Below are 26,067 nucleotides of genomic sequence, written 5' to 3' on the forward strand. Positions count from 1 at the left end.
AATAGGGAAATGTTTAAGTCCACTATGCCATTTCAACTGAATGGAACATGACGCCTTCATTACATTTTTAAACATGTACTGAGGGCCTCCTAACTGCCAAAGACCATACTGAGTGCTTTCCACAAGCTACTTTAATTCTCACTACCCTTCAAGGTTAAAAATGTTCATTAACATGTCATCCATCAAAAATCCTATGCAAGAATTTTCAGAGAAGCTTCACTGATAAAAGCCAAAAACTGGAAATAATCCAAATGTCCACCAACAACTTATGGTATGTTCACACACTGGAATACTATTCCAGATAGAGAATTAATAAACTGCAATTAAACCCAACAACACAGACGAATCGCATACACATGACTATCAGCAAAAGAAACCAAACACAAAAGATACATTTATATGTGTTCATTTACATAAAGCTCAAATCTGTGTAAAAAATAAAATCAGAAATTGGGATGGGGATTTCTTCTGGGAGAGGGTAGGGTGAGGTGGTACCTGGGGAAGACCTGAAGGGGCTTCTGGGTTTAGACTTTGCAAAATGTATTGAGCTTTATAATTATGATCCATGCACTTTTCTGCATATATATTATACTTAAAGATACAGTCACATCGAGAATTTTCTTACACCCAATTTGCATGGTCAAGGCCACCCAGCCAGTAAGTGGTGGGCCCAGGATCAAACCTGTACCTGCTCAACTCTGCCTCGTTGAAATATACAACTCTGCCTTCCAGAACAAAGGGTCACACAGGCCATCCCCTGGGATTTCCCTTTGTATCTTGCTAAGTAGAGCATATATAGAAATGGAATGCAACAGACCTTTAGCAAGGGTTCACAGGACAGAATTAACTGATCCAGTGTTGGGAGACATGTATGAAAGGTTATGTTTGGGAAATGGGGCGGGGGGTGTGGAGGGTGGGAACACATATAAAACCAACTTTGACTTCCTCACCACTTCTGTGTGGGCACCTGGCCCTCAGCCCTCTGCTTCCATCTACTCACCCATCCAACAAACAATGACTGGCACCTTCCTCAGCCTGCCCTCTGAAGGTACAGATGTAACTAAGACTGTGCCCTTTCCCTCAGTAAAGTCATACTCGAGTTTTCCAACTCTTCTTTCTCCTTTCCCTTGACAATACTGGAGCAGCAGGAAAGGGTAGTCAGGAAAATATGGATACCAAGGCAATGCTGACCTCCTACCTCCTGAGACTATTCATTAGCAAGTCTTTGAAACTTTGGAGGTCTGAGTAGAGCTCAGAAAACCTCAATAATGTCCTTTCAAATGATAGAAATATGCTCACCCATCCTCTGATTGGCTATGAATCTAAAGCAAGCCCCTTCCCATAAAGCAAACCTCTGCAGACCCACCATGACCCAAGGAAGTGAAGATAGGTGTTCTGGGGTGAATTGTCCCTCAAAAAGATATGCGCAAGTCCCAACTCCCTGTACCCATAAATGCAACCTTATCTGGGAGCAGGGATTTTTGCAGATGTAATCAAGTTAAGATGAGATCATACCAAAATGCTGGTGGAGATGCAGTGAAACTGGTTCATTCATACATTGCTGGTGGGAATATAAAAGGGTATGGCCACTCCAGAAAAAAGTTCTGTCAGCTTCTTGAAAAAAAACTAACTAAATAGATACCTACCGTATGACCCAGGAGCAATTGCACACCTGGGCGGGCATTTATCCCCAAGAAGTTAACAGTTATGTCCACACAAAAACATGTACATAATTGTTCCTAGCAGCATTATATGTAACAGCCAAAACTAGGAACAACCAACATGTTCCTCAATAGGTGAGTGGCTAAATAAATTGCTATACATGTGTACCACAGACTCCAATGTAGCAATAAAAAGAATGATGCAATGATGCTTGTGACAACTTGGATGATTCTGAAGTGCATTTACTGAGTGAAAAAAGCCCATCTCAACAGATAACATTCCTAATGGTCCTTTTTATGTGCCCTCCTTGAAAAGACAAAATTATAGGGATGGTGCAGGAAAGGAGAGCAAATGTCACTACAGAAGGAGTCAAGAATGGCATGATATATTTAATGCAGTGAAACAGAAGGGCCTTGAGCCAAGGATACTGTATCCAGCACGATTATCATTTAAATATGAAGAAGGGATTAAACAATCCCCAGACATGCAAAAGAAGGAGTCAGCTCAGGGAGAGCTGGTGGTGAGGGAGTAATCCTGCTTCCTGAGGACAGGGGCGGTGCCGTGTATCTAGGCATGTGCTAAGATGGCATAAAAGTACACATGCAGTTGACACTAATGTCAAATTGCTGGTTTCTATATTGGATGATAATTACAGAAGAAGTAACCATCAGGGGAAACTGGGTGAAGGGCACACCAGACCTTCTGCTCTGTCTTTGCAACTTCCTGTGAAGCGGTGATTATTTCAAATTAAACGTTAAAAAAATTAATAAAAAGGATGAGGTTATATTGGATTAAGGTGGGCCCTAAATCCAATGACTGCTTTCCTACCTGGGAAGGAGATGGGAGATGCAGACACACGTGGAATGCCATGCGGCGGTAGAGGCAGAGACTGCAGCTGGCAGCCAGGGAATGTCAAGGATTGCCAGGAGCCACCAAACACCATAGAAGAGGCACAGGACGGTTTCTCCCTCCGGGTCGCAAGCAGGAACCACCTTGATTTCCGACTCTGGCCTCCAGAACAGTGAGGGAATACACTTCTGTTGTTTCAAGCCACCCAGATTGTGATACTTTCTTGCAGAAGCTCTTGGAAACTAATAGGACGGGGATGACCGAGATGAGAATCGATTCTCAACCAGCTTCTGTCTATACTGACAAGTCAACTGCCAGCATGTGTTCAGGCTCCACACAGATGGTGGTCAATCCACTCACAGAAATGGGGTGCTATGGGTCTGAGATATTCTTGAATCCAGAACACTCAGGTCAACGTGTGTTAAAGGCCAGACAGACAAGAGATCCCGGCTGCTTCCTGCGGAACTCCAGGCACTTTCAGGCTCTGAAAATTAACTGTGCAGGCGGGAAAGCCTCCCCTCTACGTTCACTGGCTACACGACTCTGAGCAAGTTTCTTAACTTCCATGGACCTCACCTTTCACCTCTAAGATGCAGGTAATGGTGGTAACCACAGGATAAGTAAAAAATTGTGAAGATGACAAGAGATGGCATATGCAAAGAGCTCAGCGCCCGGTCCGGACCGCACCCAGCACTGCAAGAGGACTGCCTGCTGCAGGAGCACAGGCACGCTTCCCTTGATCTTCAGCGTCAGCGGGTTACTGGCTCCAAAGCTCCGCAGGCCCCGCGGCAGATCTAAGGCAGAAATGCAGAAGGAGATGAAAAGGAGAAAGAAGGGAAAAAGAGAAGAAATTAAAGCAAGAAGAGAGAGAAGAGGAAACAGAAAGAATGAGAAAAGATCTGTCAAGGAAAACCTGGAGAGCCTGGCACTAACAGACCCCTCCCTCCAGGGCAGAGAGAGCACCTCAGAACACATCAAGGTGTGCGCAGTTGAACGGCAGTCATTCCCGGGGGAGCGTGCCCACAGCCACGGTGCAGTCCTGGACATCAACTGTGTGGCAGGAAATGGCCTGGACATTTTGGAAGGACTGTATGGATTATACAGAGAGACTAAGACACAGTAACAGAAAGTAAAACTCCCTGGTAGCTGGCAGTGGGTTTTATAAGAGTTATGGATGTTTGGTGTCCCAAGAATCAAGCAGTCTGCCGGCCACTCCTGCGGGCCGCCCGCACCATCCCACGTGCCCTCGGCTCATCACGCCCATGTGGCGCCCCTTCATCGCATCTGTCAGACAAAGGGCTGGACTGGGGACCTAGAGTCCTTTCCCAGCGCTAACATCTATACAGCAGAGTGGGATCCTCTGTGGCTTCAAAAATGGTCTGTAGCTTTCTACTAACTTTTTTCTATAAAAAGAATATTTCAGATTTAACCGTGTTTCTTAGAGTTGGTGCTAACACATTCCCACAAGTACCTAAGCAAGTCCACGAATTGAACATATTAGTTTGGAGAAAAGGGAAACGGAGAGAAGAGAGGATTAGTAAAGAAATTTTTCCTTTCTTGGGAAATGGAAGATGAGAGAAAGAAACCGGGAAGGGATGAGGAGGCGGAGGGGGAGGAGGAAGCAGCACAGCAGACGGACAAAGGACAGAATGAAAGAGAAAGGGGACATAGATGTTGGTGTTTTACACTGCGCCTGCATCAGGCATTGACAGTTCCAAGACCTAACACTTCAATTGTGGCCCCTAACCTCACAACTCTGTTTTTTCCAGAAACCGCAGGCCCCAGGAACTCATATGCAGGTCCAGCCTTTCATCTTCCTATAGAAGGTGATTCTTGGGCTGGGGACCTGTGCTGGGGGAGGGGCGGAGGGGTGTTATAAAGTTAGTAAGGTGAGACCTAACACTTAACTAAACTCAGTTGGAGGCCAGAGTGGCCACTGGAGGACCCAAAGCAGGGTCTCAAAGACACAGGCCAGGGGCCCTGCACCCTCCCCACTGGGTTAGCCCAAGTGAGTTGGCACCAGCGGCCAAGGCAGCCATGAATGTGAGCTTGGAGAGATGCAGTGGACAAATTATTAGGCTGTTTCCCTCATGTCAGTGTTTGTATATAATCGCCTGGGAAAATATGCTCACAGGTCATAATAGCAAATTGCCTGACTTTTGTCACCAAAAAGTAGAGCGGGGGTGGGGAGGTCTTATTGTAAGGTCGTTATAGGGATTAAATGAAATGATTCACGTTAAGCACTAAGCACACAGCCTAGAATACAGTAGGGGAGGTGCCAATGCTAGCCATCATTATAATAGAAGGAGTAGCTCGATTTGGCTATTATTTGATTTCTTCCAAGGAGCTTCCGAACTTATTCTTCAGTCAGAATTCTTTCGGTGCCAAGATGCTTGAACCTTGCGAGAACTCACTGTTCCAGACCCATCTGTCCGATATAGCAGCCACTGGCCACACACGGCTCTTGAGTTCTTGGGATGAGGCTCGTTCATACTGAGAGGGGCAATAAGTGCAAAAACACATCCAATTTTGAAGATATAGTACAACAAATATGAATAACATACCTCATTAATAATTTCTATGTTGATTACAACTTGAGAGGGTAATACTTCAAACATTGGGTTCAATATATTATCAAACTTAATTCTACCAGTTTATTTCTTACTTTTATAATATGGCAATCAGAAAATTTTAAATTATATATGTGGCTCACATATTTCTATCAGGCAAGGCTATCTAGATCCTAAACTACAAAATGAATGCTGGAAAATGGTCCCAAGCTTTACACAAAGGTTTTTGAAACTTGACATTAAATTGCCCCATGGAGAAAAGTAAGAAGGAGTTTCCCTGGACTCATACCCAGCACCTTCAGAAAGTTTAAAATAAACAATAAGAGAAGAGTTTTTTCTAGCCCAGCTCCCTCCTTATACAGATGAGAAAACCGCTTGTTTCAGATTTTCCAGCTGCTAAGAGGCTGAGCCTGTATATCCTGAGAGTTTGCTATTAATTCCTTTTTACCATTCTATTTCCTTCTAGTCTATTACCCTCTGGAAAGTATTCTCAACACTTGTTCTTTTATGTGTGGGCATAGAAGTTAGGACTCTGTAAGTCATAATTATATAACTGTCCAGGAATAAATATACTAGGACTCAAACCTATAAGATATGAAATACTTTGTAGAGATAGACCTCATATAGTTATAACACTCACAGTTACTTGATATGACCTATGATGTAGGGATTTGGAAGTAGGAAAGCTACTGCCGCATGGCCACTGCAATGCTAGTAATAGTGAAGAATATAAAGGTTATGAGGTAAGCCACAGTTTTGCCATTAGTGCTCTTACAATCTAATAGGACAGTCAGGTGATACACAGACTGAGACAGCCCCATAAAACAACAGCATCAGATGGGAGAATGGTTTGGGGAAGTGCAAAATGTGTACCGACTGATATTCCGTGGACCTGAACCTCAATTTACTGCTTCATTCAGTAAGTACTGAATGCCTAAAATATGCCAGGCACTGTTTTATATGCTGGAGATACAGCACAGATAAAACTCTCTGTATTCCTGAAGTTATAGTCTAGCTGGCAGAAAAATAATAAACAAGATTAATACATAAAATATATCACCTTAGAGGATGATATGAGCTAAAGAGAAAATTAGAGCAGAGAAAGAGGGAGGAAATTGTTAGAGAACTGTTGTTAAGTTTAGATAGGTCATCAGGAAAGGCGTCACTGAGGAGAAGACATTAAGGTGAAGATGTCAGTGCAGAGAGGAAGCAAGTCCTGTGGATAAGTGGATAAGAACATGTGAGGCATTAGGAACAGTAAATGCAAAGGCCTGAGGTGGGTGTGTTCCTGGGGTGTTCACAACACAGGGTGACAGGGAGGAGGGGGCAGGTCGTGTGGGGTCTCATGGGTCACAGGGAGAATTTCTTTTACTACAAGTGAGATAAAGGTTGGCAGATTTGAGCAGAAGAATAATTCCACCTAATTTATGTATAACCGGATTTCCCTAGGTGCCCTGATGAGAACGAAATGTCAGGGATGAGACGGAAGCAGGTGCGGCACTAGGAGCCCTGGGTAGGAGCTCATCAGGATCATCCAAGCTAGAGGAGATGCTCCTTTGTGAGTAGGACTAACAGGACATGCTGACATATGGATGTGGAAAAGAGAGGGAAGACAAGGGTGGATCCAGGATTTCTGGCCTGAGGAATTATAAGGACAGTGTTACTTGAATGAAATAAGGAAGCTTACAGAAGGTGCAGGTTTGGGAGAAAAGACTAGGAGCTCAATCTTGATCCATCTAGAACTAATTTCTATATATATAGGAAGTCATGTAGGGGTCAACATTTTTTCTTTTCTATATGGATAGCCAGTTGTTCCCACATTATTTATTTTTAAAGACTTTCCTTTCCCCACTTAGCTTGCTTTGGAACATTTGTTGAAAATCAGTTATAAGGTTGGGTCTATTTCTGGGCTCTTTATGCCATTCCATGATCTATTTTCCATCCTTATACCAATAGACACTACCTTGATTAATGAAGTTTTAACAGTCTTCCTTGGGACCTGTTAATATGGAGATGTCTATTAAACAATGAAGCAGAAATGGTAGGTGGACAGCTGAATATAGAGCCTGGAATTTGGAAGACTGAGGTCAGTTCAAGAAATATAAATGTAATGTCATCACCATACAGATGGTTAAAAGCCATCAGACTGCGAGACTACCTACCAAGTGCTCATGGATAGAGAAATCCAAGCGCTGAGCAGGAGGCACCCCAACATTAAGAAGCTGGTGAGATGAGGAGGAACCAGAAAAGAAGACTGAAAAGGACCAAAGAAGAATGAAAATCAGGAAGTGTCTTGTTGTCCTGGAATCCAAGAGAAAAAACATTACAAGAGAGAAGTGCTACCAGAAAGAAACTGATCAGGTGTCAACCGTGTCAACTGGAATGAAAATAAACCATTGGACTTAGTGATTGGGGGTCTTCAGCGAATGACACGAGAGCGGTCGCTATAGAATGGCAGGGGCAGAAGTCTCATCAAAAAGGGTTCAAAAGAAAATGGGAGGAAAGAAACTGGAGAGAGTGTGTATGGGAAATTCTTTGAAGGTAAGAGTTGGAAAAAGGAAGGAGAGATGTATCTGGAAGGAGAAATGACAGCATTTCTGAATGCTAATGAGAACGGCCCAGTAAAGAGGAAAAGTCAGGGCTGCAGGAGAGAGAAGAGAAAGATGCTGGAGGGATGTCCTGGGGTAGGTGAGACATGGTGGGTGGAGCACAGGTGGAGGTGGGACCCCCGCTAGGAACATGCATGGCTCACCCGGCAACAGAAGACAAGGGTGTGTCCACTGGCACCACGCAGAGCCCCATGGATGTGCTGAGAATCGTTCGTGACTTCTCCATTAAGTGCACACCACTTAGATTGTGCAGGTTTAGAAGTTCAAGAAGACTTTGTAGATTGAAGTAAGCAAGTAAGGGCTGTCGGCAGGGGGAAGCTAAGGAAAGGAGGCAGAACAAGAAGGAAATTCACAAGGGAGTCCCCCCCTTACCAACAGCTCATTCCTCTCCCCTTGGCTCAGCCTACCAAATCCTCTCCTGAATTCTCCTTAGAGGCCACTGGCATGGAAAAGACCCCCACAGCCCCCAAACAGACATCCCCTGCTGCTCAGAAAACCCAGGTTTTCTTATTCCTCCCCACACCCTGCCTGTCACTATCCCTCCCCTCCTTCCCATTCCGTCACGGTGTTCCCTTCCCATTCTCAGATTCATAAGGCCCTGCCTTCCTCCTCCCTGTCTTCTTCCTCTCTCTTATCTCCCCCTTTAGTCCCTCTCCACCTTTCTACCCTTCCAATCTCTTCTCAGGACTTGAATAACCCTTATAACCCCTACCATGTAGTTACTTATCTCTCATGAGAAGGTTTTATCTCCTCACTCTGGCTGAAACCTATTGTATCCTGAAGCCAGCAAGGTTCTCTGCATAGAATAACTAAAGGGACAATGGTGAGGACAGGGACATGCAGTGGGGAGGCAGAAGACAGGGGCTGACACTTGATAGTACTGTCCCTGTACAGCCACCTTTGTTCTCACACCACACACAGCAGCCGTTCTTGCCTTGTGGATGAAGAAACTGAAGCTAAGAAAGGTTATGTAACATGCTTAGGATTACAGAGCTCACAAGAGGCAGAAGCTTGACTTGAACCAGGGTTATTAAGCCCAAACCACCATGCCTTTCTCACCATTTTGCACATGGCAGATTCTATGAAGATTTTCAGTAATATGGGTTTATAATTCTAATGGTTAGGCCTCAATCACATCATCTAAAATAAACAAAAAGGTTGGACTGGATGGTGAATAAGTGTCTTCCTTCTCTATGTGTTGCTTTTCCAAGAAAATTTACAAGATTTTATTTCACAGTGAGCTCAAGGAGCAAATGAGGAGCAGCCTCCAATCTATGATATGGTAATAAAATTTTGATGGTCAATGTTGGGAACAAAAAATACACAGAGAAGACCTTCGGTAATAATGCTGGTGGCTCAACATACACCAAGTTGTATAGGATTTTTATTCTATACAGTATTAGTAATGGATGTGATATCACTACACTGACAGAGCTCATGTCACTGAATCTTCCAACCCCATGGGTAAACTGTATTTTAAGGAAACTAAGAGTAAATACTGTGTCCTAGGTCATACGATCAATAGCTACAAAAATCAGGTTTCAAGCTTAAGCAGCTTGATCAAGGGCCCTCACTCTACAACAGAATGCTGTCCCTTAAGACCTAGTATTCATGGTTGCCAATTTCAGGGGCAAAGAGTCATTGAATCTCAGCTCTCATTGACTCCAATCTCTCATTAACAGATAAGGAGACTAAAGAGCAGAGATGGACACCATGGCCTGGTCACTTAGAGACAGAGATTCGAGGCCAGAGTTCCTTCTACCTGTTACATTTTTACTAGATGCAGCCATGAGCTAATTGCAGACATCTCTGAGGAGGATTCTTGACCTACAGCAAAAATAGAGAGTCAGCTAAGCCTAAGACAGCCAGGAGTTCTTCATGCTGACCCCAACCTCTTCCACCAACATGGTGTGCAGGCCGAACCAGGCCCAGGCCATCCCCAGGTCATCCCCACCCCTGTCTAGTTATTTCCAAATTTCATGGTGACTGGCCCAAAGGTTAAAAAGTAACGCCACCTTTTGAGGGTGAGTCCCAGGGACCAAGATAGCAACTGTCATAGCAACAGTCACACTGCTTTGGCCAAGGAGGCCTTTTTGGGGAACTGAAAACAGAACCCTGAGCACATCTGCTGGTTTCAGTCACATCCTACTCCAGGCCTGGGTGGCACACCCAACACCCTTTCAGTGGTTCCCAAGGCCCTGGCACCTGCAGCCCTCACAGCACCTGGCCACGTCAGTGTCCAGCCCTGAGGTGGAAGTAACAGTGCCCCTGCCCTTGTTTGACAGCATTCCTCCAAGTCCCACTGCCCCCCTCGCCAATCCTACAGCTCTCCCAGTGGAAAGCCTCAGCCCAGCATGTCACAGCCCTCTAAGAGGTCTGATGTGGTAACAGCACCCATGCAGACTGCATGAGACAAAGCTGTGAGCCAGCATGTTCTTCATGAGGCCCATGGAGGTCCTGGAAATATTTGAGAGCAGGAAGAAACAATTCTTGCTGAGAAGTTTGGCAATTTCATGAATAGGAGGCTGGGAAGGAGAGCGACGAGTCCCAGTAACATGTCAGAACCCAGTTCAGTGGACTTCCTAGCAGCCTTGACATAAGCATTCTCTTCTCCTCTATTCCCCCTTCCATCCATGAACGTAGCCACCCACACATCCATTCACCCATCCATTGGTCCTTACACAAGTCACAGGGTGAGTTGTTTGCTCTTCTATACCAAGCAACCTTAACTATTATAGCCAAAAGTTTGTTGTATGATGGAATGTATGGATATCCACTGTCATTCATCCCACAGACCTTGATTAGCATCTTCATGTACCTGGCTCTGTATTATGTTCTGCAGATAACACAGTGAACAAGATAGAGCTCTCAGTCTCAAGGAGGTCCCAGCCTAGTGTGGAAGCAAGTTAGCAGAAATTGCAACACAGAATAATGAGATGGAGGCCAGGGTATCTAGAGAGCCCTATGAAACCACAAAGAAGAGGCACATAAGACACACTGCATGTCAGGGAGGATGCATACATTCATTCACTGTCCTCAGTATAAATACTAGCCAGCCTGGGCTCACCTGACACCAAGGGTGTCCTCATAAATTATGCCAGTGCTCCAGCCTTCTAACTGGGAAGCCATAGGTTGATGAGCTCTGACATGGGGACTCACCTCTTATAAACTGACTCCCTCTTCATATTAAGTTCTTTGTCTACAGTAAGACAATAGTATATTGATAAAACCTGTCTTAGTGTCCCTGTGAACATTAAATACAATATTGTATATATCCACTTAGTATAGGGTATATCATAGAGGATGTGCTCAATCCATGATCTTTTCTTATTCTTAATTATTAAGGGGCTCTTGGATTCCATGACTACATTCAATGGATTTTCTTCCTGCAGTGATTCCACAAGGAAGCCTTCTTAAATTTGGTCTGAAACCTTCACTTTCTCCAATTTGCAATTATATATCATGATCCTTCTGCTCCTCTTTATCTGTCTGATATGTAAAGGCAAGAAAAATCTCTTAATATTAAAGATGGAGAAACTGAGGCACAAAGTGAAGGTACTATTTGTTGATGCAATACCTCACCCACAGGCCTAAGAACTGAGTTCCATTCAGCGTATTTCCCTCCAGCCCATCCTACCTGATACCACAATGGAACATAAAAATGCTGCAGGATTAAGGTTGAGGGTGTATTTCCCAAAAGACCAATATTTCATACTGGGAAGAAAAAAAAAGACACGTGCTTCTGCCTAGACTGTTTCTCAGCCCTGCTGCCTCTCCCCACCCTCCACCTCGGTTTTTAGTATACACTATTGCTCAGAAGTACAGTAACCCATAACTATTATGTAAGAAAACAATACTTCTTCCAATTAGTATATTCTGTAGTGTTTATAAGTAAGGTTTAACGAGTTCCTTTTCACTTGTTCTAATTTGTTATACAAGGACAGTCGAAGAGTAAGACGACCCGTCCCTGCAGGTCACTGCTGGCAAGTGGACTCCAAGGGCAGCAGGTCCAGGAAGACCCGGACCATCAATCAGATTCAGCGGGGCTGCTCCAGGCAGGGGATGGTGTGGGGCAGAAGGAGCCACAGGCTTGACATCAGAGGGCAGGTATCTGAGAGTGGACGGTTGCAAACAGCCTTTTCACCCATGTTGTCATGACACCCCCCAGGATAACAACACACAAATAGCTTGTTAAATGTAACACTGGCAAACGTGTTAACTTCATAACTATGACTAGCAATTTACCTGCAGGTATGCATGAAAATCAGTGACATTGATTCTGTTTCCAACTGACCTAAAAAAATCCCACCTCCCCCAAAAGATCACCTGTGATAGAGAAACTCTAGTGATATCATCCAGAATCTACCCTTGATTCCCCACCTCCCTGTCATTACTGCGTACCATCCATCATGTAAGTATTTGATTTGTGAAAGCCCCATGTATCTCTCCCATCAATAAAGAAACTTCTAAAACCAGGGACTTTTGTCCCTTATAAAGAATCATGAAAACTGTGCACTAAACATTCGAGAATCACAATAGGAGCTGAAGGACCCATAGAAAGTCACTCTTTATTTCCACAGTCTGTTTATGATTCATCTACCATTTTTTGAGGACCTAAACTAGCAGCTTTGCACTTCAATATTTGCTCGATGTTATGCTAGTTGTGGTGTTTTCCACAAAGCACAGGACCCTGGTCGTGTAAGTGCTTGTTGAATAAATAAACAAGTGAATGAATATGAATTGTTGCTCTTTGAAATGTTTGTAGATCTATTTTAGGGGTTGTTTTTCTGTGTGTGTGGTCATGTTTATTATTTAAATACACCAACTCAGAGAGTGTGGTATTACCCCAGTTTACAGAAGAAGAAACAGGACCAGAAAGACAGAGAGACCTGCCCAAGTGGAAAAGCCCACCCTCAGATACCTGCCCTCTGATGTCAAGCCTATGGCTCCTTCTGCTCCACATAATCACCTTCCCAGAGCAGCCCCGTTGGATCTGATTGATGGTCTGGGTCTTCCTGGGGAGTCCTGCTGCCCTTGGGGTCCACTTGCCAGCTGTGACCTTCAGGGATGGATGGGTCTTCTTATTTTACTGTCCTTGTACAGCACACCTGCTCTATGCTGCCTTTACTTCCAAATAACACTGCATTATAGGAGAAAACTATAGGAGGTTGTCCCTTCTGGGGCCAGCCAGCTTCAATGAAGCTTCACTTCTCAGGATCCCAGATAATCCAGTCCAGTTCCACCATCAGCATTCCCTACCCAGCACCCACTGCTGTTCTCACCAGTGCTGTGCATCCATGGTGGGTGCTTCCACTTCAAGTGGAGAGGCTAAGTCCACTTTTGGGGACAAATGTTTGGCCAGAGGCAAAAAGCCACTGAGTTGACAGGAAAGGACAGCTTACTTGTACTGAATGACTTGGAGTTATTGGTCTTTCACAACTGGAAAGAACATGTGTGTGTGTGTTTCTCTCCAGACAAAACTTATTAGTCTCATGTAGTTATAAGAATATACCTTTTAAAAAAAATGAATGTATCGTTATTTCTAACATTTACTCTAAAAAGAAATATAGGATCTATAAAGCTTCCAGGGTTTATTTAAGACTTTGCTAACTTTTTACTCTTAAGTTAGTAAAGTTTTAGACACATGACAAAGACACTAAAAGGAAGGGCAGTGTCACCAAGAAGAATGATGTTTTGACAATGGTCCTAAGAGGTCAGGTCACTGTGAGGAGGTGTAAGAACCTGGATGTTACAAGCCCTACCCTCAGTAAGTCTTTGTAGAGAAACAAAACAAAATATAATCTTTGGGGAAAAAAATGTGTGCAAACAAAGAAAAATTAGAAGAGAGCCAACCTGGGCATGAATGCTCTAAGAACAGCCAACTGGAAGTATCAGGAACACCAGGATTTAGTTTGAATTAATCAAGAAGTCTGAATAAAGTTGCTGAAAAGTGAATTCATAGATGACTAGGCCTGGACAGAAATGACCAGAAAAGCCAGACCACCCTCTTTATTTTAATAAATAAGGAAACTAAGGCCTCCAGAGGTTGCCTGACTTCCTAAACACTGTGAGTAGTTGAAGTTGAGCCAAGATTAGAAGCCTGGTCTTGAGGGTCTCTGCCCAGTTCTCCCTCTGCCCTACCTTCTCAAGCAAACTTAGTGCAGGAGGCCTGGAGAAGTCGTCACCTGGTGAGTGAAAGGAACCCCAGGTTTCCGTGACACAGCAAGAGAGTCTAGAGGGCAACTTGAGCTGTGCTGCTTTGTTAACTTTTATTTTGGTGGAATGATTGATCCACCGATTCCCTGGCACAAACATCACATGTTTTTTGACTGACCAGATAGAACTGGTTTGGGCTGCAGTGTCTTGCAAGGGGTTGAAGCAATTTGACTTAAATCAAAGTGAAAGCTGGTCGACCACAGAGGGTCCCAGGTGTGCTGCACCTCCTCAGAGTCTTCCCCTTAACAAGAACTCACCCACTCAAGCTCTGGAAAAGCCAACCCTGAGTGCATATCACTACCTACAGGGTAGGGCACTGTGTGGAAGCAATGGGTTCCTGAAAAGTCAACACATTTTTAAGGGACATTCATAGGGAATTATTTTGCAATGAAGGGTCCACCTGCCAAAATATAACATAAATCGCCTCCTGAATTGTCCATTTGCCAAGTTGACTGTTGGTATATTGCTTTTTCTTGAAGGGACATGTGCCTCTATTGGGGCTGATTGATTCTTGGGCAAACCAGGCATTTTCTAAAGAAGGGACAGGGAAAATACCTGAAGCTCCAGTCAGAGCTCCCAAAGCCTCTCTCTTCCTTTGACTTCAGCATCAGTTTGGAGAGAATTTGAAATAGAAGAGCCATAGAAATGTAAATAGAAGACTCCATAACCTACTGGAGTTGTTGTACTTGTTTCTCTTTTAAAAAATCAAGTCATTCAAGACAGAGATCTCAATGATTACCAGAGAGGAAATCCTGCCCCAGAGAAGAATGGCGGCTTTACCCTGACACTGTTTTCATGTTCAATCCAAGTCATTATTCAGTATGAAATTACTCAAAATATGTCATATATGTCAATTGTTAAAAGTAGAAGCCTACAAAAAAGAATGTTTTTGAAATTCATCCATAAATCCAGAATCCTAACACATCTGTTGTGTTAATTTCTCACATCATATTCTTTTCTAACATTTCTCTGTGTACCTTCATGACAGCGACGGGGTAACTCACTGTCCCTGCAATTCCATGTTCAACTTCTTTTGCTTGCTGTGATTTCACAGCACTTCTCTTTTCTACTTAAATGTATGCATTAAATGTTTGAATGATATGCATCACTCTTTCTTATTGATAGTGCATAGTTTTATTTAGCCTTTTTCCCATTGTTGGGACCCATAACCTGCAGTCCTGACCCTTTCTTAGGATGGTCAGCTCTCATGAGGGGACAGAGCTTTGTCATTTCATTCATCAGAAAAACAGGTGAAGCAGCACGGGGGTTTCCATAGCGCCATCTCACACGGAACAGAGTCTTCTATTTTAAGAGCCCAGCCCTGCACCTGCTCGATGGGCTAGACAAAAAAAGAAATGAAAACAGGTTGTTTCCACTACGGGGCTGGCATGAGGGTCCAGGTCAAGGTTGCTTAAGCCACATGGAGGAGCCAAATGTTGCTGACACGTACCCCCGTGGGGGTGGGGGCCTTTCCTCCAAGGATTCCCAAGTCAGTTAGCAGAGAGCTTGTTCCAATAACACCAAGGGGAAAAGTAGAAAAAGCAAGGCAAAGACACAGAGAGGGGACTGTTTAATACCCTGGCGTGTGTGGAGCCTCCACACCCTCTGTGTGTTAATTAAGCAGAGGGAGCGGGAAGCAAGAGGAGGTCTGGCCCAGCCACAGGTTAGAGGCAGCGGAGTCAAGAACTCAGCATGTCCAGGAAAAGGAATTTGCTTAATTTTGGAATAAACTGCCAAGAAAAGCAGAAAAAAATATGTTGACTAGAGCTTCTTCGGTATAATAATAAAAGTGAATGGAAATATTATAGACTTCCCATTGATTATAGACAATGGAAAGGTTATAGGCAGACCTAACCTTGAATCCCGCTCTGCCGCTAACTTGGTTCATTGACTATGAACAACTTACTAACACTCTTGAAGCGTAAGTTTTCTTGTCTGTAACTGTAAGAGTAACGGCAGAGCACCTCTTTGAAGGTTATTGCAAGGACAGAGATATCATAAAAGCACAGTGCACAGCCTTGGTACAAGTAACTACTCTTGTTATATTTATCAGCCCACATGTGAGCATTTCTTTGTAATTTTCAAAGCTTGGACAAAATGTTTACGGTTGTTTCCTCATTTCCAACAGTAAGTAATCAATCCTACCCCCAGGCCTTCTAATGCTACAGAGGTCACTGTCCATCACCTCCAATTGCCAAGAACCTGCCCCACAAATTCAAAGGATTCTGTTTAGTTCGAACCATATGATTAGATCTCTTTGCTCTACCACAACCTGATTGAAATTCTGCTGTGTGCAGTTATCAAAATCCTCAAACTCTGTGTTTTTGGCAAAAGATGAAATAGAAATATCCAACGCAGGGCTAGGAAGATTGTAACAATTTATTAAGTTACCTCAGAAAATTCCACTAGGTTCCTTCCTTAAAGAATGTGTTGCCTAGTTAAAATAAATGGAATACATTTTAAAAGATCACGGCTGTAGTGAAATAAAAACAGTAGATCTGGTTTCCTTTCTTTCCTACGTTCTTTGATAATTCAGAAGTCTCACAATCTCACAACAAATTACTGCAGTACCAGATAAAAGGGCAAAATGCTGGTAAATTAAGGATCCATTTCATAAAATACCAAATGAATTTCATTTTATGTATTCATACTTCTGTGTGTGCAAGAGCATTATAATCTATAAAGGACACAACCATTGTAATTTGTTGCTCTTGTAATTACAATTATCATTTGCCTCTGATTTCTGAATTAGGGCATTTTTGCTTTTGTCTGCTCCCCTTTTGGTGAAGAGCAAACACCTTTTGCTTACTGTGCAGTCTTTAAAATACAATGGGCTGGAATTGTGGCAGGCAGATTATGATCAAGTCTCAAAAGACTCAGAAAGAAACATTGACCTCCCATCCCACAAGTGCATGAAAAGAATTTAGACAGAGGACATGCTCTAGAAAGAGAGCTGTCACCATAGATAGCTATAATATAATATAAACTAGGGGTAAGAGACAGGGAGGGACATAGCTAAGTCTATTAAATTTTCACTTTGTGCCCCCTCATTGTTTCTGTGGGGCCCATCAAGTATTTCATCAAACATTTACTCTGGTCATATTCCTGTGAATTGCTTCCCTTTTCCTTTGAAGTCTCAGACCCCCTACCTCCTCCGCCTCGGTTCAGGATGGCATATATGCCTCATTCTCCCTGACTGTCTTTGGAACCCATGTCTATGGTTTTCCCCTGGGCACAAAATTAAATTGTTTTTTTCCTCCTAAAAAAAAAGGAGGGGGTAGAGGTGGGTGGGTGGCTGGTCCCTTCTTTGCTACCACCTTGCTAACAATCTTGAGCACATCCCTAGGCCTGTTTCCCAGTCTGCAAGATGAGGGGTTTGGACAGGATGACTGTGAAGGTACCTTTCACATCTAAATTGCTATGATTGTGTTGGGGAGGAAGAAGCCTCCTCTACCCTTCAACGTCCTTCTAGCTGGTCTAGAAACCAAACTGACATGAGCAAGATTAACAGCATTAAAAAACCAAGGTTTCATTACATAAGTACAGGGAAGCCACAGACACGGGTTCCAAAGACAGTTGGGGAGAATGAGGTATGTTTGTCATCCTGAACCAAGGAGAAGGGGGTAAGGGGTCTGAGACTTAAAAGGAAAAGGGAAGCAACTCACAGGAATATGAAAAGAGTAAATGTTTTATAATTAAATATTCACTAGGTCACACAGTAACCATGAGGGGGCACAGAGAGTAATTTTAACAAACTCAGCCACAGCCCTCCCTGTCTACCACCCCTAGTTTAATGAAGCTATCAACAGCTCTCTTCCTAGAGCATGTCCTCTATCTCAATTATTTTTATTCAATTGCAGGCTGGGAAATCAAAATTTCTGTCTGAGTCTTTTGGGCCTTGATTGCTCTCAACTCTGAAATAATCTGCATGTCACAGTGGCACACCTTGGCGTGGCTTGGCCCTGGGTCCCACACGAACAATTTTTAAGGTCCTTTCTCTGAACCTGATCTGCTCTCTATACTGTGGAAATGGCATTTTAATATGAGAAGGGGTCTCGCAGTATGACTCCCCTGCTGTGTGGGCCTCATGCCAGGCCTCCACAGACCGTTAGGAACTTACTACCTAAAACATGTGCTCACCCACATGGATGTTGAGAACATACTGACAGAGTTCAAAAGCAAGAGTAGGAGATTACCCAGGTTATATAACAATGTAGTCAGAAGGGAGACATAAATGAAATCTAGAAATCTCTGGGTACCCTGTTTTGAGTGTCAACAATGGACAAAATTGCCAAGGCGACTGATCTGGTTTTCCCTTCATCTGTGCTGTGGATACTGACTGAGAGATTTCTACCCTCACATGGCATGTTTTAAAACAGTCAAGCGTCCTAAAATGGAAGTAAAGCTTAATAAAACAACACTGGATTTGAAAACAGACTTGGGCTTGGTTCTGATTCTGCCCTTCTGTGATGCTGACTGAGTGATTTATCCCGTCTGAAATAAGCCATAGTATAAAACGAGGGATAAAAACTCCTGCTTATATTCTACACTACAATGAGTAACGGTCAGACACAGAATGTTTAAAACCTGACAAGCTTACTGTATGCAACCTTCTGAACGACAGCTCCCAGGGATGGTGCAGAATTCATGCCAAGAAAGCAACATGGGGCACCTTCCAGCTCTGCCCGCAACATGAAACTAAACTTTTCTCCATGTGTGATGGTCTCACAGGCTGACTCCACATTGAGTATTTACTTAGTCCTGTGTAATTAGACTGGTAGGAACAGTTTCCCTCAAGTCCCACTTTCAGAGAGACACCTGCAATCACGAAACAGAAAGTCAAAGTTTCCACTTCAGAATTTGTGACAAAACTGACAGAATCAGGCTATCAAAAAGAAACCAATGTCAGATTTGAGGCCTGGAGCCAAGTGGGTTATTTCTCAGTGAGATAATCACTGTAGAATCTAGTAACTGCAGTTTAGACATTCACAGTAAACATACGTGTACTTACATATATGTCCTATTTCACCCTGAGAACATTTTTTTTTATTTTTTTATTTTTTTGCTGGCTAGAGAGGATATAGATGTGTGGAAAAGTCTGTAAAATAATCCTCCTATGGTTGAAAAATAACACTTGTGAAACATTTAATTGGCATTGTTAATCAGTATAACTTCTTCAAGAGGAATTTACAACACAGATCAGAGCCACTAAAATTCTATTCCCTTTAACTAAGTATTTCAAGAAGTTTAAAAACCAAACATTAGAAAAATCTGACACGTCCAACATTAAGAGAAATGGCCAAGGAAATAACGGAAAGTCAACTTAATGGACTAATAGTCATTTGAGAGGTTTCTGAGCCTTTGTGGTGACATGGAAAACTCAGCAAGGCTTTTGTTAAAGTAAGGTGCAGAATTCCATATGCCTGACAAAATAAACTCTATGTGAAAATTACATGCTTACGAACAAATATCAGGAAACATTGACAGAAATACTAAGACCACGGTATTAAATTGCAAGATTATAAATTTCCTTCCTTTGAAATTTTCATAGTTAAAATATAATTTTTCCAATAAGTAATACTCAAGGACAGGAAAAGGGGGAACATCACACGGTGAAGTCAGAAATAAACCTCTGTTTTGTTTTTAGACTCAGCCAGAACCACTCCATCCAGTGCACCAGTTTGGTGCCAGGCTCTGGGCTGATCACTCCTCAGCCACCTTTGTAATTAATGATTACTTGCCACATGTGTGCAATTGATAACAAAATCCAAAGGTTAGTTAGAAGTTAATTTCCTTGTCTAAAGGAAATTAACAAGGGTATGTTTGGGGACAGATTTATGCTTCAGTTAATTAAGTCATTCCTCTCTAATTTCTCACATCCATTTCTCTAGTGCCATTCTTGAAAGTATTTAAAAGGGCAAAGACATATTAATAAGATATACCGTGCCCTGAATATTTTGCTGATTTGATTACTGAAAATTGCTCCATTTAATTTTTGGACAAGTAACACATGTACTTGGAAACACATCGAAACACTACAAAGAATATTTGTGGGAGATAATTTTCCCTCTGCGACTCCATATCCCCCAGGTTAAGAACTCTTAACATATTTTAGCTCTAAAGTAGATCTTTTTAAGTAAGAAGTGGACTGAAACGAAACACTGGTATGTTAGGAAAGACATAACAAGAAGCCTGACTTAGAGGTACAAGTTGCATAAGCTTTCCTTGCAGAGAAAAATAATTATTGAACTTCATTTAGAATTATCCTTATTATAAAATTCAGATTATAAAAGTGTTATTTTAATTACAGAAAGTGATTCAGAAAAATAAGTTCCAGAAGGCAGTCTTTTATGTGGTAACTATTTTGGATCATTTACTCATTGCCATTATTTATACTCCGATATATACTCAGAATTAGAAATGACTCAGTGGGGTTCCTTTAGAAAAGAGAACACAGAAACTATTTTTCTCAATGAAAGACCTTTGTAATTAATGATTACTTGCCACATGTGTGCAATTGATAACAAAATCCACAAGGTTAGTTAGAAAAAGGATTCATCTTTCCTCCCCAAAACTTTTAAACATAACTGTAAAACTCCATATGCACACATCTTATAAAATGTGACCTATTTTAGGAATAAGAATGTATTGTGATTTTTATTGTATGTGAATTACATCTCAACAAAATATAAGAATGCATTAAATAAAACCCAAGAAAATTGTACTTAAGGGAAACGAGCTGATCTGAGGCATCAGCCTAGAGAACACAATTGTCAGCTCTCAAAGTACCTCAAGAATTTTCAGGATCAACATTTGCAAGCATTATCAGCCTGAGTTAAGGCTTATTCAGAGACTCAACTTTTCATGCCTGAAATAGTTTACTGATGAAACCTTGTTTATTTTTCACAGTTAAAAATGCATCCATCACCCTCTTTACCCTTAATAATTATGTTGCTTATATAATCTCTGTATTTATATTTCACCAAAGCAATCTTTTACTTTAAATTTTTAAATCATTTCCCAAAACAGAAAAGTATCAAGTTGTAAAGCATTCTATATCTTTTTTATAGGAAAAAAGACCCACTCAAATAAAAGCATACCTCCTCAGTTGGGGAACGAGGGAGGTAAGGGATTCAAAAGGACAGACTATCTGAAATTATATGAAATTATTCTTTTACCCTGTCTTGGATTTGCCAGCAACACACACACACACACACACACACACACCTGGGTGGGACTCCAGGGCTTGGATTTGCCAGCAACACACACACACACACACACACACACACACACACACACACACACACACACACACACACACACACACACACACCTGGGTGGGACTCCAGGGCTTGGATTTGCCAGCAACACACACACACACACACACACACACACACCTGGGTGGGACTCCAGGGCTTGGATTTGCCAGCAACACACACACACACACACACACACACACACACACACACACACACACACACACACCTGGGTGGGACTCCAGGGCTTGGATTTGCCAGCAACACACACACACACACACACAACCTGGGTGGGACTCCAGGGCTTGGATTTGCCAGCAACACACACACACACACACACACACACACACACACACACCTGGGTGGGACTCCAGGGCTTGGATTTGCCAGACACACACACACACACACACACACACACACACACAAACTGATGGGCACACAGCCTGGGTGGGACTCCAGGGCTTGGATTTGCCAGACACACACACACACACACACACACACACACACACACACACACACACACTGATGGGCACACAGCCTGGGTGGGACTCCAGGGCTTGGATTTGCCAGACACACACACACACACACACACACACACACACTGATGGGCACACAGCCTGGGTGGGACTCCAGGGCTTGGATTTGCCAGACACACACACACACACACACACACACACTGATGGGCACACAGCCTGGGTGGGACTCCAGGGCTTGGATTTGCCACACACAGACACACACACACACACTGATGGGCACACAGCCTGGGTGGGACTCCAGGGCTTGGATTTGCCAGACACACACACACACACACACACACACACACACACACACACTGATGGGCACACAGCCTGGGTGGGACTCCAGGGCTTGGATTTGCCAGACACACACACACACACACACACTGATGGGCACACACACACACACACACACACACACACTGATGGGCACACAGCCTGGGTGGGACTCCAGGGCTTGGATTTGCCAGACACACACACACACACACACTGATGGGCACACAGCCTGGGTGGGACTCCAGGGCTTGGATTTGCCAGCAACACACACACACACACACCCAGGGCTTGGATTTGCCAGCAACACACACACACACACACACACACACACACACACCCAGGGCTTAGATTTGCCAGCAACACACACACACACACACACACACACACACACACTGATGGGCACACAGCCTGGGTGGGACTCCAGGGCCCAGCTCTTACCCCAGTTTCTGTACAGGAGGCAGGTCAGCAATTCTCACTGTGGGAGCCCTAGTGGCAGCCAAGGTGGCTCCAGTTGCCTTCAATATCAGAGCCCATTGTATTTTTACAATGTCCGCTATTCAGAGTTTGACCCATTCTCCCCCAGACAAGCTTCCCCCACTCCCTAAAACAATCTCCTGTGACCCCTGAGGACATACATGTAGATTTCTAGGGAACAGCTGTCTGAAGAGGTCATGGAGGAGCTTTGGGCAGGCAGGAATTCCAGCCCAGCCCAGCCTGTGCTTTCAGCAGCAGGAAAGCTTGTATACCCAGGAGAGCAAAGGTAAGAGAGCAGGGAAGCCAGTTATAATACACAGCTTAACTGCAAAGAAATGTCCTATGGCCACTTACTAACGCAGCTCTAACCACCTCTGACACTGTGCTAGTTAACTAGCTGGTGCTAGTCTCTCAGAGACAATCACTTTGGGTGTGATGTTTTGAGAAATGGCAGAAACTGCAAAAGATGGAAGCTTGCACTCATCAACTTGAGGTTCTTATTTGGGGAATAGCCAAGATGGTTTTATAGAGCATTTGTATTCTCATAGGACACCTGGGGCTGAGAACTCTAACCAATGACCACTGGCACCTCCATGCAAGTCGCTTCAGGCTGAGCATTATTAATACAGTGAGGCTGGAGGTGCAACAGTCACACATACCAAATATCGCAAAAAGGACAAGGAAGGGGCCTCAAGTTCTGGTGATGCTGGGCTTTCTCGTGAGTCCTTGCAATAGCTTGCCTACAACGGAAGGGCAGCTCTGAGATGGAGGCTGACAGAGGCAAACCTCTGGGAGCCCAGGCTAGCCCACAGGGCAACATCTCCCCTACGTCCCTGCTCTGCAATGGCCTCCAGAAATCCCAGAGGGGCTGCCTCAGAAGGAGTGGGCTCGTGTGCTGGGCTGGAGTGCCCCCTGCTGGCCCCATGTAGGGCGAGCACCCAGCCCTTGGAGAGCCACCAACTAAAGCCTGGAGCTTAATGAGACCTAGTGTGTAAGACTCCATTGTTTGCATCACATCCATTCTTACATATGTAAAAATATTATGTGGCATCTCCCCCTCACACACTCGCCATTTTTAATTTGAATAATTTTCAGGTTTTTTCGATAACACAGAAAACCATATGAAAATAAAAGTCATATGTAAACCCCATGAGCATAAGTAATCACTTTTATCATTTAATACATACAATTTTTATCTAGTTGAGATGGTGGTTGTGGTGGCCATTGTCTATCTACTCTTAGATCATAAATCTGTCCTTGGCTCCACTACTAACTGGCTTCTGACCAGATCTGACTAACAGGAGGCACTGACGGGTTGGCTAGCGTGATGAAGGACTAAGGTTTCTGAGGTATCTGTCCCTCTCCTGGCTTTGGGGGGGATTTTCCAGCAGTGGCGTATCTCCTCTGTGGTTCTAGCTTCCCGACAAGCATCTGGGTTCTGGTTACATGACCTTCTCCAGCTTTAGGAGTGGAGGGGTTTCCTGGTGGTGTTCACCTCTGGGTTGCTTCAACATAATAACTGGCTTCTCTGACCTTCTATCACCTGCAATGTGTATCTCATAATAAATTCCCTTCTAAAACATCTAGAGTGGTTTGATTTCCTGACTAGGTCATGATGTCAAATTAAGAATTTTTGGTTAATTTATTACTTAGCAATATTCTAATACTTGGAATATTCAATAATATTCTATTTTTCTAAAGGTTTTCCTGTATCTTTAGTTCTTTACAAACCTTTCTTAATACCTTATTACATCACACCTTAACTGACTTGCTGTTATGCAATTTTCCAATATTTGCTAAAATATATCCTTGATATGAACACCTCTGTGTGTAATTTTCTATCACATTTCTAAGTATTTGCCTGGAACAGATTCCTGGAAAGGACTGAAAAGGAAGGATCCATTTAAAGTTTCTCGGTAAATGTTACCAAAAATTCCCCAGGAAGAAAGGTTTATAGTCCTATCAAGGCCAAAGAGAGTTTGTCTCACCATGCCTTCTGTCACTCTGATCACAACATTGATTTATTTGATAATTTTATAGGCCAAAAATAGGCATCTGGTTGTTACTGTTTTAATTCAGATGTGTTTTGTTTTTATTGTTAGTGAAGTGGAGCATTTTTCAGGGGTTTATTAATCATGTGCATTTCCTCCTTAGTAAATTATCTATTTTGCTGACAGTCCTTAGTGATTCTTCTCTTGACTGGGGTTAGCAGTCATGGTTCTTAGACACAGACATGAGTTGGCTCAGGCTAAATTAAGCAGAAATGAGATTTATTGAAAGGATATCATGTAGCTCCAAAATGGGTAGGAAGGCTGGAAAATTAGGTTCAGAAAATAGATGGACCCAAGGGAACCTGGTAAGGTGGACATATGGCCAAGAACCCCACCCTAAAATGATCTGAATGCGATGCCACTATTGATGCTGCCACCCTAAATGTGGCCCCTGGCATTACTGCCACTCACCGCTGAAATCTAGATGCCACCAGAAGAATGAACATTAAACTCTTCTTGTGTCTCTGTCATTCTCTGTGACAACTTGCAAACTCTGCATTAATTCCTTCCTTCATCAAGAAGTGGAGCCTGTTTCCTGACCTCTGAATCAGGGCTGACTTGTTTTGAGCAACTGAAGTGAGAGCGACACTACAGTTTCTGGGGAAGACTTGGAGCTCCCACAGGAACGCCCCTTCTGAGAATCCAGCCGCCATGCTCTGAGGAAGCCCAAGATGGCCCCTGGAAAGCGAGAGGCCCACACCCCCCCTCTGATGTTCCAGCCTCAGCCCAGTTGCCCCAGCTGGAGCCACATGCTACAGAGACGAGCCATCCCCACCAAGTTCTGCCCAGCTGGCAGGACTGTGTGCAAGTGACTGGCACTGGTTGTTTCAAGCTGCTAAGTTTTGAAGTGGTTTGTTAGGCAACAATACATAATTGAGACACTGTCTTAAGCCTCAAACTCTGGACAGGAACAGCCACTTAGCCAAGTCTATGTCCATGTTCTGGCTGCCACGGAACAGACAGAACAGACATTGAAGCTTCAGTAGCTAGGGAAAGATACGTCCCATAGCAAGTTTCCATGGTAAGAAATTCCCCATTTAGATAGATACTGGGAAGACCCTCTAAGTAATCTGTTAAACTCAGTACCTGCCTTTTTCCTGTCTCTGTGTATCTGCCTTTTATATACTGACTTTTTTCTAAGGATATTGAAAATTATGTCTCCATCCCCAAAAGTATATTATTTCCATTTTATATATCTTTGTGTTTGTGGGATTCTTAAACAACAGATCATTTTAATGTAAATAAAATGGACTTAGGAAATGTCAACATTCCTGCCATTCGGTACTACACATACTGCCTCAGAAAAAATACCCATGAGGGAGAATCTTCCCTGGCAGGGAAACATCTCTCAAACCTAAGACTTGCTATGCCATGAAACTGGAAAGAAAACTGTCCATCAACTTTAAGTCTCCAAATAAGCTGGGAAGACCCCCTGAACCATTTCCATAGACTCTTAACTATTTCCCTGGCCCAGACTCTGCCTCATTCACTGAACTCTCCTCCCTGCAGCCAGAAATGATTCTGATCATGCCATCCCACTGCCTGAAACCCCCAGTGTCAGGATCAAAGCCAGAGTCCTTAGCTATGGT

The sequence above is a fragment of the Manis javanica genome, chromosome 1, assembly GCF_040802235.1.
Source record: "Manis javanica isolate MJ-LG chromosome 1, MJ_LKY, whole genome shotgun sequence".
Lineage (NCBI taxonomy): Eukaryota > Metazoa > Chordata > Mammalia > Pholidota > Manidae > Manis > Manis javanica.